Source organism: Lissotriton vulgaris, chromosome 1_2, assembly GCF_964263255.1.
Source record: "Lissotriton vulgaris chromosome 1_2, aLisVul1.2, whole genome shotgun sequence".
Classification (NCBI taxonomy): domain Eukaryota; kingdom Metazoa; phylum Chordata; class Amphibia; order Caudata; family Salamandridae; genus Lissotriton; species Lissotriton vulgaris.
Window position 1 is genome coordinate 177,330,249 of NC_141686.1, and position 12,711 is coordinate 177,342,959.

Consider the following 12,711-nt stretch of genomic DNA (forward strand, 5'->3'; position numbering starts at 1 on the left):
CCCTCCAAGGGCACCATCCAAATTTGCTATTTTTTCCTTTAAGGAATTAAGACAGCTTTGTGTCTTAAGGGGTCTGAAGACAGGGGCATCCCCTACTACAGACCACCTAAGAGAGCTCTTAGACCAGTCTGAGACTCTAAAGCCCTCTAAGGCAAACCCCACATGGAATGCTGAAGGAGGCCATCCTTCAGAGGATGACACTGTAGACACCCCTGGTCCTATCATCCTGGTAGATGAGGAAGCATCCACCACTGGAGCTCCTCAGGTAGATGAGGAGGAAGAGGAAGAGGAGGAAGAGGAGGAGGTGGAAAGCAGTGAGTCAGATGATGACAGAAATAGTCAGGTACTGGTCAGTAGGCTGAACCAGGCTAACTTAAGTGTGTTTGGGACTGAAGCAAGGCTGACCTTGCCCAGCCACCCAAATGGACTTAACCAGGGGCATAGGAGGAGGAGGAATCACTCAGGTGAATCCAATACCTCCCATGTCTCTAGAGGCTCTCTTGGTCACTCCAGGAAGGAGATGACTAGCCCTCAGAGAAGGGAACATGAGGCCAAGATGAGAGAGGCTGAGCTTAGGATTCAGAGGCAAGAACTAGAGGTTGCCCTGGCCCAAGAGAAACTTGCTAGAGCAAGACAGCCTAGAGAGAGTGGGGTAATAGAACCCACTGGTGGCAGCAATATCCACAAGGATAAAGACAGGTCTTTTGATAACAGAAACCTGAGTAAGATTGTGCCCCCCTACAAAGCTGGGGATGACATCCATAAATGGATTACTGCAATGGAGAGAGCCTGCAGAGTACAGCAGATCCCTCAGGAGCAGTGGGCAGCAATCTTGTGGCTCTCATTTGAAGGTAGAGGCCGAGACAGACTCCTCACAGTTAGTGATGGGGATTCTAGAAACTACCTGGTCCTGAAGAGTGCTCTGATTGATGGGTTAGGCTTAACCACTGAACAGTACAGGTTAATGTTCAGAGATACCCAGAAGACACAGACTCAGGACTGGTCTGAATTTGTTGAGTGTGCCACTAAGGCTCTGGAGGGATGGTTGCTGGGAAGCAAGGTTACAGACTATGAAGGATTGTATAATTTGCTGATGAGAGAACAAATTTTAAATAATTGTCAGAACCAGCAGTTGCATCAACATTTGGTTGACTCAGATTTGACCTCTCCCCAAGAATTGGGAAAGAGGGCAGATAAATGGGTAAGAACCAGAGTTAAGCAAAAGAACCAGAACCAGGGTGGTGACCAGAAGAAAACAGACCAGAAGGGTGGGGAGCAGAAATCTAAAGACCAGAAGTCTTCAACAGGGCCCCAAACTGAGACAGAGGGTGGGTCCCAAACTTCCAAGAAGAAGAAGAAAGAAGGTCAGAAGAAACCCTGGTGTAAAACTTGTAAGAACAACTCTCACTGGACAAGTGAGTGTAAAAAGGGTGGAGCCCCCAGCACTACTGCCCCTAAGGCACCTGCACCCACTAGTACAGCTAGCAGTGCTGGTCCACAAACCAAGGGGGTAGTGGGAATCACTTTGGGAACTGAAGGAGATTCTGACCTAGTCAGAACCCTTACACAGGCTGTTCTGGTTTGTGAGGGGGACATGGATTTGTCCCCTGACATGAGTCCCAGTAATCTGGGCAAGTACAGACAGACGCCTTTGATCAACAATAAAGTGGCTCAAGCTTACAGGGACACATGTGCCAGTGTCACTATGGTGACACCTAACTTTGTGGACCCTGGACAATACATGCCAGGTGATAATTACCTGGTGACCAATGCCAGCAATGTCACTACTACACATAGTGTGGCACTTGTTAACTTTTCCTGGGGAGGGGTAACTGGCCTAAAAAGAGTTGTGGTTAGTGCTGATCTCCCAGTAGAATGTTTGTTGGGCAATGACCTGGAGAACTCTCTATGGTCAGAAGTTGAGTACAGGACTCATGCAGAGATGTTAGGGATATCATCACATGTCCTTGCTGTGACCAGGTCACAGGCCAAAAAGTGCCTCTCTGAACCTCAGGTCTTGGATCCTGGAACAATGGACCAAGCACCTTCCAAGAAGAAGAACAGGATGGTTAAGGCTGCGCCTTCCCAACTGCCTACAAGTGAGGATCAGGCTTCACAGGAAACTGATCTTGAGACCCCTGAAGGAACTGTCTCTGAAGAACTTGAACCTGATCAGGTTGAGTTTCTGGGGACAGGGGGACCTTCTAGGGCAGACTTGGGGCAGGCTCAGTTAACCTGTCCTTCTCTTGAACCCCTCAGACAGCAGGCTGCTGCTGAGGCTGCTGGGAATGCTGAAGGTGCCCATAAAGTTTATTGGGATGAAGGACTCCTTTACACAGAGGGTAGAGACCCCAAGCCTGGTGCAACCAGGAGGTTGGTTATATCTCTGCAATTTAGGGGTTTCCTTCTCACCTTAGCCCATGATATTCCTCTAGCAGGACACTTAGGCCAGAACAAGACCTGGGACAGGCTTGTCCCTCACTTTCACTGGCCTCACATGTCTGAAGACACCAAGGAGTTTTGTCGCTCCTGTGAAACCTGCCAAGCCAGTGGTAAAGCAGGTGGAACAACAAAGGCCCCCCTGATACCACTACCTGTGGTGGGGGTTCCCTTTGAAAGAGTGGGGATTGATATTGTTGGTCCAATGGATCCCCCCACAGCATCTGGGCACAGATTCATACTGGTGGTAGTGGATCATGCCACCAGGTACCCAGAGGCAATTCCACTTAGGACCACAACAGCTCCTGTTGTGGCCAGGGCCTTACTTGGAGTTTTCTCCAGAGTGGGGTTTCCTAAGGAGGTAATATCTGATAGAGGTGCCAACTTCATGTCAGGATATTTGACAGCTATGTGGAAGGAATGTGGTGTCAACTACAAGTTCACCACTCCTTATCACCCACAATGCAATGGGCTTGTTGAGAGATTTAACAAGACCCTAAAGGGCATGATTAAAGGATTACCTGAAAAGCTCAGGCGAAGATGGGACATCCTACTGCCCTGCCTTTTGTTTGCTTACAGAGAGGTCCCTCAAAAGGGGGTTGGCTTCAGCCCCTTTGAATTGTTGTTTGGGCACCCTGTAAGAGGACCCCTATGTCTGGTGAAGGAAGGATGGGAGTTACCTCTCAAAAAGCCTAAGCAAGACATAGTGGACTATGTACTTGGTCTCCGCTCCAGGATGGCAGAGTACATGGAAAAGGCATCCAAAAACCTTGAGGCTAGCCAAGAATTACAGAAAGCTTGGCATGACCAAAAGGCTGTCCTTGTTGAATTTCAGCCTGGACAGAAGGTATGGGTGTTGGAGCCAGTGGCCCCAGCAGCACTCCAAGACAAGTGGTCTGGACCCCATACGATTCTGGAGAAGAAGGGAGAGGTTACCTACTTGGTGGACCTAGGAACTCCCAGGAGCCCCCACAGGGTGCTCCATGTAAACAGATTGAAGGCATATGTCAGCAGGGCAGACATGGGCTTGCTCATGGCTACAGATGAGGGACAGGAGGAAGAGAGTGACCCTCTCCCAGACCTGCTCACTCAGAACCCTGAGGATGGTTTAGTTGATGGTGTGGCCTTAGGTGGCAGCCTCACTGAGCATCAGCAACATGACTGCAGACAAGTCCTGCAGGCATACAGACATATGTTCTCCTTGACACCCAGTCAGACTAACTGGTGTACCCATGTGGTGGACACTGGTGACAGTCTTCCTGTAAAGAGCAAGATTTACAGGCAACCTGACCACGTCAGGGACTGTATAAAGACTGAGGTGCAAAAGATGCTGGAATTAGGTGTTATTGAGCCTTCAGAGAGCCCCTGGGCTAGCCCAATGGTTCTGGTCCCCAAACCTCACACCAAAGATGGCAAGAGAGAGATGAGGTTCTGTGTGGATTACAGAGGACTCAATGCTGTCACCAGGACAGATGCACACCCTATTCCAAGGGCAGATGAGCTCATTGACAAGTTGGCTTCTGCCAAATATTTGAGCACATTTGACTTGACAGCTGGCTACTGGCAAATCAGGTTAGCTGAGGAGTCTAAAGCCAAAACAGCATTTTCGACCCCTAGTGGGCATTATCAGTTTGTGGTGATGCCCTTTGGTTTGAAAAATGCACCTGCCACCTTCCAAAGGTTGGTGAATCAAGTCCTTACTGGGTTGGATGACTTTTGTGCAGCTTATCTGGATGATATTGCTGTCTTTAGCTCCACCTGGGAGGATCACCTGGTCCACCTGAAGGAAGTGCTTGAGGCTCTGCAGAAGGCAGGCCTCACTATCAAGGCAACAAAGTGCCAGATAGGGCAGAGTAAGGTTGTATACCTGGGCCACCTTGTAGGTGGAGGCCAAGTTCAACCACTGGAGAGTAAGATCCAGACCATCAAGGACTGGTCCCCTCCAACCACCCAGACTCAGGTCAGAGCTTTCTTGGGCCTGACTGGGTACTACAGGAAGTTTGTTAAGAACTATGGGTCCATTGTGACCCCTCTTAATGATCTGACATCCAAGAAGATGCCCAAAAAGGTTCAGTGGACAGAAATCTGTCAAAAGGCATTTGATGACCTGAAGAAGGCCATGTGCTCTGCACCTATCCTGAAGAGTCCTGACTACTCAAGAGAGTTCATTGTCCAAACAGATGCTTCTGAGTTGGGAGTGGGAGAAGTGCTCTCACAGCTTAATGTAGATGGCCAGGACCAGCCCATTGCTTTCATTAGCAGAAGGCTGACCCCCAGAGAGAAACGTTGGTCAGCTATAGAGAGGGAGGCCTTTGCTGTGGTGTGGGCCCTGAAGAAGTTGAGACCATACTTGTTTGGCACTCACTTCAAGATTCAGACCGACCATAAGCCCCTCCTATGGCTTAATCAGATGAAGGGTGAAAACCCCAAACTACTCAGGTGGTCCATTCCCCTACAGGGGATGGACTTTACAGTGGAGCACCGCCCAGGGACTGACCATGGCAACGCAGATGGTCTCTCCAGGTACTTCCACTTAGAACATGAAGACACAACTGGTCAAGGTTAGTCTAATGTCCCTGCGTTTGGGGGGGGGGGGGTTATGTAGGAGAGTAGGGTCTGCTATCCTATGGTCACCCCAAATTTTTGCTTTTTGCTTCACTGGTTTCTGACTTAATGTGCCTGTGGGCCTGCTAATCAGACCCACAGCCTGCTGTTCTAAATTACTACCAATGCACTTTAGGTGCATTACGAATTGGAACTGGTTCGCCTTATGAGCCCCTGTAGTAGTGTACCCTAGGTACCCAGGGCATAGGTGTATCCAAGGCCTACCAGGGGCTGCAGCATGTATTGTGCCACCCCTGGCCTGGCCTCCATATTTGACACAACTGGCTGATCACTCAGCTGGGGTAAGTTGGTGTAATCACCTCTTACTTAGGTACAGTATGCCTGTGCCTAACCCTAAACTGGACACATATGTTCCTATCAGCCACTCCTATGGAAGGCCTCATCAATCCTGGAGGCAGAGTGCTTGGAAATATGTGAGATGGTTCTCTAGCATGAGCTGAGCCTGTCTGCAGCTGTCGGGAACCACTCCCTAAGCTGCTCCGGGATATTGCCATACCATATACTCTTAAGTGCATTATAATCCTCGCGGTTAAATGCTATCTTTGGTTTGGCTTTATCAAAACATGTCGAGTAAGGTGTCATACGAATTGGAATACTATCCCCTCGCCAGTTCTGGCGACGGGGATAGCATTCCACCCTTCTAGAGGGACACGACATGTGCGTAGCCTTAACCCCGGTTAAAGTTAAACAGAGCCTCAGCATCACAAAATGGATGCTGCCACCACAGACACGAGTCTGGCCTCCTGCTGCTGACCGAAACTCGGCAGATGGTGGCCTGGACAAAGGGTTTCCTGCCTTGGGAGGTGCGAGCACCACCCCAGACAGGGTTTTGTGTATTGGGTAGGACAGGGCTGAATAGAATCAGACATGCCCGGGGCACACAAGGTGTCCCCGTGCATAGGCCAGTCCAAACCGGTCCTGGGACTTTCCAGACCCAGGCTTGGCGCGGAACTGGACAAAGGAAAGGGGGTGTAACCGCCCCCCCTTCCTGGTTCCTCCCAGAGGAGGGACCTAGTAGGTGATCCACCCCTCAGATTGGGAATAAGAGTGGGAGCAGTGCCATTGCACAGCAGATCATCCTGAATCAACTTTACACGAAGAAGAAGACTGGACTTCGACATTCTGCTGCACAGAAGACTGAAGAGAATCTCCGTTGTGGCCTAGGAGTGGCCACCCTGTGAACACAGGTACCAACCAGCAACTCGACATCTGCTTTGCCACCGCCTCCCGCCGGAGCCCGAGCCCAGAGCCCGACAAGAATCAGACTCCCAGACCTCTCAGAGCCCGATCCACAGTCCCTGCAAAGAAGGGACCCGTGGAGGCACCGAGTGACGTGGGACCGGACCTCTTGGAAGACACTCGAAAAGCTGACTGCGCAGCTTCTGAGGCATCCTCGACGTTGTGCTTTGGGGACTGAGAACCCCCACCACCGAGCAGCCCTTGCACCGAAGATCAGCCCTCCAGCATCTCCACGATCTGCGTGGGGCCCTTTTGCATTGTGCCACTCGACGCGCTATCCCGGCCACTAGCCACGTGGTCAGCGGCCATCTTGGCAACGAAACCGACGATTTACACAGCAGGTGTGGTTGCTCCAGATCTACCCACGCTCCTGTAAAAAGGAGCACCCGCTCTGACCTTGCTGGTCCGAGTGTTAAGCATCTTTCAACTTCTGAGTGGCTTGCATTTGCCAAGGCCTGTTCGCTCCGATCAAGTTGCTGACACCGCCAACAGCGAGAAGCCTGCATGGGACAGCTCTTGACCGACTCCTGGACGTCCTCGACCCCGGGTGTCCACGTGGCTGCAGAGAGAAGCTACCCAACAACGCCTGTTTGCACCCGACATCGCCTGGTTCCAATCTGGTTCCACGGTAGTCACTGGCTAGTGACTTTGAACACTGTCCCCTCTGCTTTCAGGTCTTCACATCTTCAGATCCACCCTTAGATCCACCAGAACTCTTCACATCGAGCCGCCTGCAGCATCTTCAGCTCCAAGCACCATCGACCAGCGTGACGAAACCCGACACTACTTCGACCCTGTGCACCCGCTTCCTGTGGGTGAGGTAACTCAGCTCCGCTGGTGCTCCTGCACTGGTACACATCTCAAGGGCCTGTGTCTTAAGTTTCAGCTCCGTAGGTCACTCGTAAGGTTCCTAACTTTCTAACTTTGTACTTTTTACGCACCATAGACTTTGCATTGGAAAGTGCGTGCACTTTGAACACTGCACCCGAGTCCCGCGGGCCTTTCCCGACTTAGTCACTGCTAGTCTCGAATAGCTCCAGCGATTCCCAAGGCCCTAGGCCTGTTCCCTTTCCTATTGGTATCTCTTATACCACTTTCTTAGTATATGGTTTAGGTGGCCCCTAGGGCTCATCCATATTGTGCAACTTTTGTGTATTTTAAACTGTCTTGTGATTTAACGCTTGTGCTTCTGTGCTCATGAAGAGTCCAGGGGATTTTATAGTTAATAAATCAATATATATTTTCAATATATATCTGCGTGGTGTCCCTTTCATTTGGTATTCAAGGGGGTTGTGTATGGTATAACAGCTGGCTTCACATGCCTTTCAGAGTTTAGCCTAAGACTGCTTTGTCCACGTTACCACTAGGATAACTGGTCTACAAGGTTGAATTACAACCATCATCATAAGGGTTGCTTGGCATGGTACAAAGTGATCACTAAGAATTAGTGAGCATTATATACCAGGCCAACTTCTCACAAATGGGAAGTGTGTGATTTTTTAAATGTCCATCTTTTACGTTGTATTCACCCAGATTTAGCCTTGCCTGTATTCCCTGGCCACAGAATTCTGTACATTTTATTACTGCTAACCAGTGGTAAAGTGCTGTGTTCACCCTTAAACATTATGAAATTGGTATACACTTGATTGGCACACCTAATTTACTTATACGTCCTTAGTACGTGGTACAAAGTGTACCAAGGGCCTGACGGTTAATGTTACCTTTGGGATGCTGCACACTTTGTGTCTCCCAATGCAGTGACACTGCAAACCTGGCTCCTGGCCTACCACTTTAGCCTGGCAGAATTTTTTTAAAAAAATGCCAAATTGGCCTCTAAAAATAAATCCTTCTTACGGTTCACTCTAAATCTTTTCTCTTTAAATTTTAAGAAGTCATCCCAAAGGCAGGCATTAGCACCCATAAATGCAGGATGCACAGTATTTCAAAGGATGGCCATGTAAATATTTCATGTTCCATATGTCCTTACATTAAAAACAGGCTAAAAGTGATGTTCACTGTGTCAAGGGTGGCTACTTCCACAGAGAAAAACTAAATTACATTATGCCACCTTAACATGCACATTTTTTGATGATAACTGTTCGGAAAATACTTCAAGGACTCTGTTTGATAGTTAGTTAAAATTCAATTTAATTGTAAAGTCAAACTTTAGCTAAATATGAAGGAGAAGGGATTTTAGAAAAATCACCTTTTCCCGTCTAAATCCTCGAAGGCGTCTCTGAAAGTAATCCAAATGTCAAGCTGCAGTTGATGGGTCCCCTTCAGTGAGGTGTGAATTTCTCAGAGGAAAGGTGCAAATGACCTTCGGTGTGGCGAGGTATTGTTCTTCACTTGACAGGTTGACTGGGGACTCTGCCGAGGAACTTTTTGGTCTTTGAATGAGACCTACCATGCCACCAGGAGATGTAGTTCTCACCTGTGGCTTCCCCCTCTTTTATCCTTGTAGTCAGGCTGGCACTAATCTCTGTGAAAATGGTTGCTGTCTCAGAATTCGTTTTTAGTGACCACAGGGGAGATTGTTAACATTTCCATAGCCACATGTCTAGTTGGGCACAGGAAGCTTTCACCAGGGGAGGAAAGGATCTGCCATATTGGATATTAAGAGAGAGGAGCACAGTGGGATAGCTTAGCGTAAAACACACAGGAAGTGCTGAAAAAGTGGGTCAGGCCATCACGTGGCAATTTGTACCGCATATTAGTCGGTGGCTGGGAGTTGCCCCAACCCACAGGCTGGCACTGGATATAAATGTCTAATCGCCACTACCAGTATCAGAACACTTCTCGGCCTGATGAGGATTCAGATTAGAACTGCCTTGCTGACAGATGACCTGAGAAGACTTATCCTTCTTCCTTTTACCAAGGACCATGGAAGTGTCTCTTAGGATCAAAAGGCTGATGTCCTGTTTGAGCTACAGGACACAATAAGCTTTTCTTGCTTTTCCCGATGATCAGTTTCAACTGGACCTGAACTGGCCCCTCTTGCCAACATCCACTGGAGTGAGTCCCTGCCTGGACCCTGGTTCTTAAAAGTATTTTGCTAATGTATTGCCTGGAGACCCAGCTAGAGACTTGCATCAGCCTGCCAAGCCAATCAGCAGAGGGTAGATTGCTTCTGGAATAGAGTGTGCTGCAGATCCTGCTCTAATCTTCTACACAGCAGCCAATCCATTTCAGAGGGACAACCATCAAACAGCATCCAATATCAAATACTGTACATTGCTATGGTTTAAGTTGTCAAGCAGTCTATATTTTAGCATGACAAAGAATAAGGTTTTAACAACAATCGCAAAAATAATTAAAAATATGTGGGGCATATTATCAAGGGGGATTATCTCCGCTTTTTTGGCTTTAAAAGCCAAGAAAGCGGAGATAAAATGATCTCCCTATGACCTAGCTGTCGCTAACACCAGTTAGCGACAGCTAGTAAGAGATAGCGACCATTTGGGCCCCACTTTGCATGTCAGTGATATTTATCACTAATGACATGCAAAGTGGGCGTGCCAAGATGTTAGCGACTGGAAACAGTCGCTAACATCACTATCTCCTATTACCAACTTTTGGAGATTTTCACCCTAACCAAGCAATAGCGATAATTATCGCTATTGCTTGGTAATATGCCCCTTTGTTCCATAATGGAAAGGTATTTAAGTTAAGTAAGTAGGAGACAAAGATGGCCATAAAAAAAAATTGGAAAGAGAAGGTGTCAGTATCAGAAACCAAGTTAAGGTCTCTATCAAGAGAAAAAAAGAGCTCAAGCATAAAGCTATTACACTTAGGCATGGGAATTTAGTAGAGAAGAAATAGGTTTACTGAACTTGAAGTCAATAAAGCATGTCCTCCCTAGTCTAATGAACACACAGTAATAATCACCAAAGTCCTCTTTGCAACATCAACGTCTATTGCCACACTTGTGGGCTGATCAAGTAGCACAGTTCCCTAGGAGCAAATGAACTTCCCTCTTTCTCAGGGAAACACAAAGGTCCATGCATTACTACGTCCGTTGATGTATCACTAAAAAAGCTGTTGGGTACAACCAGCTTTTCCCACTATTCCACACAGTCCGACTAAGACACATATTCATCGCTGAGAAACTCACTATGAGTCGACTAATACAATAAACAAATCTATTCTCTAGCTAATGAAGAAATGTAAAAAACGACACCTGCAATGGGAAAACATGCAACCTGCAAAATTAGCATTGGTGAAATAATGTAGGCCTCGCAGCCCTTAAAAGTGAGCAATGATCCTTTTCAAATATGGCAGCCTAGAACAATAAGGTGAGCATGAGTCAAATAAATCTCACAGTTTGGTTAACTAGGGTACGGCTTACAATAGCTCAGCGCGGTCACCTATTGCAAATATATGTAAATAATGCACACAGATTAATACAGTTAAATCAAACTTTGGTTATGAAATGCGTAATCATGTAGAGCATCAAATTATGCAGCTTTATATCTAAGTCTATTATTAAATTATGAAATTGCTCAGTGTTTTTATTTAATTGGTCAGAAATGTATTGAGATAATTTTAGTAGTACACGAGGACATGGAATTCAGTATCGGGGCAGGTGAATTTGTATTAATTGATATCGTTTGGAGTTTCCTCATGCAGCACCGCCACTGCTGTGCTGCCTGGAGAATCGCCAAGCCAACCGGCAAGCCTGTGGTGCATCTGCCTGCCAGACTCTGACGTTAACCAAATCGCTGCGGCGGCTATTCCGCCGCAGCGCTAATGCAGCGCTCGGCGGCCGCATGCTGATGCCGGAACCGCTCCGTCATCAGCCGCGGTTGGGCTGAGCTCATGACGGAGCGGTTCTGTCATGGCCCCGCCCACTCAATAGAACGTGCCGCGCAGGCGCAAAATCAGCGCCGCGCAGGCGCGGCGGCAGGGCCATGACGGAACCGCTCGTCATCAACACAGCGCCACAACGCAGCTGATGACGGAGCGGTTCCGTCATCAGCATAGAAAGGGTTAATCTGACTTGAATCTAGGGCAGGTGGGCAGTGCTCATGGTGGCGGCTGTGTTGGGCTCATAGGAGAGCCTTATCATCAGACCGCCGCCGTGACAGTGCCTGTAGCACGCTCCTGCACAGTGTGTCATGTGCCATGTCATGCTTGCCACACTGTTCAATAACGGGGGTACAATTCCAGGGGGTACAACATGTGCCCCTCTGCTGGCACCCCCGACCCAGAAACGGCAGGGGCCATGTTAGAGCCCCCTAACTTGCATGCGTGCCACCCTTTTCATGGCTGGCACACTGCCATCAAATGGGCAGTGGAAATGCAACTTGGAATATGCTCGGTGGTGCCTGCAGTCATGTGGCAGTCTGAGCGCCGCACTCAAAATACGGGGCCCGATTCACAGAACTAACTTAGGACAAAATCCTAAACTTACTACTTTTGCTTTTCACAGAAGTTAGGATTTTGTCTTAAGTTTGTCTTAAAACAGACTTAAGACAGACTTAAATTAGGGTTTTGTCTTAAGTCTGTCTTAAGTCTGTTTTAAGACAAACTTAAGACAAAATCCTAACTTCTGTGAATACCAAAAGTAGTAAGTTTAGGATTTTGTCTTAAGTTAGTTCTGTGAATCGGGTCCACGGTGTGTGGTCCCTGCAGTGGTGGCAGTAGTCAGACCACCACTACAAGTATGGTGGTCCCAGGATGGCCGCACTCATATTTAGCCCCATAATCTATATCAGGCGGTGAGAGCGTGGACTGGTTTGATTAGTTTTACCCTCTCAGTAGTACTGCCATATTTCATAGACTTGTAACTTTGCTCTAACGGTGGTATCAGCATATTTCATTGCACATACAGCATCAGCCATCGTGACGGGTCAGTGGGGGTAGTTGTAGGGGCATGCTTTTGAAGCATGTGAAGCAGGCATTACATGAGTCCCATTGGATGTTTGTGCTCGAGTCTAAGGGCCTGATTTAAGGTTTTGTAGATAGGTTTGTCATCACAAACGTCACGGATATGCTGTTTGTCTTATTGTAAGTGCATTAGGAGAATAGGATATTGGTGGGAGATATTTATCTGGTCACTTGCACATGGTATTCCTTATTGGGGGAGGTGTCTCTTAAATAATGTATTTAATTGGTGTCATGCAACGTTAGTGTTAGGGTTCTAATTATTTTACTTTTCCAGTTTTAACACAATTTTTTTAATTGTACATTCAGCCCACCAGGAGCACCCATCTTGACTAGTAGGTGCACCAGTGTTCACAGCCAGTTTTTTGAAGTACGTCATGTGGGTATTTAATTGGTCCATTTTTCATCCATACTCATATCTACCTTTCTACTGTGTGAAATCGATTTGATGCTCTGAGAGAGTTTATTATTCATTATTCAAGTAAGTAAAATTTTTATTGCACAATTATTTAAAATTATTGC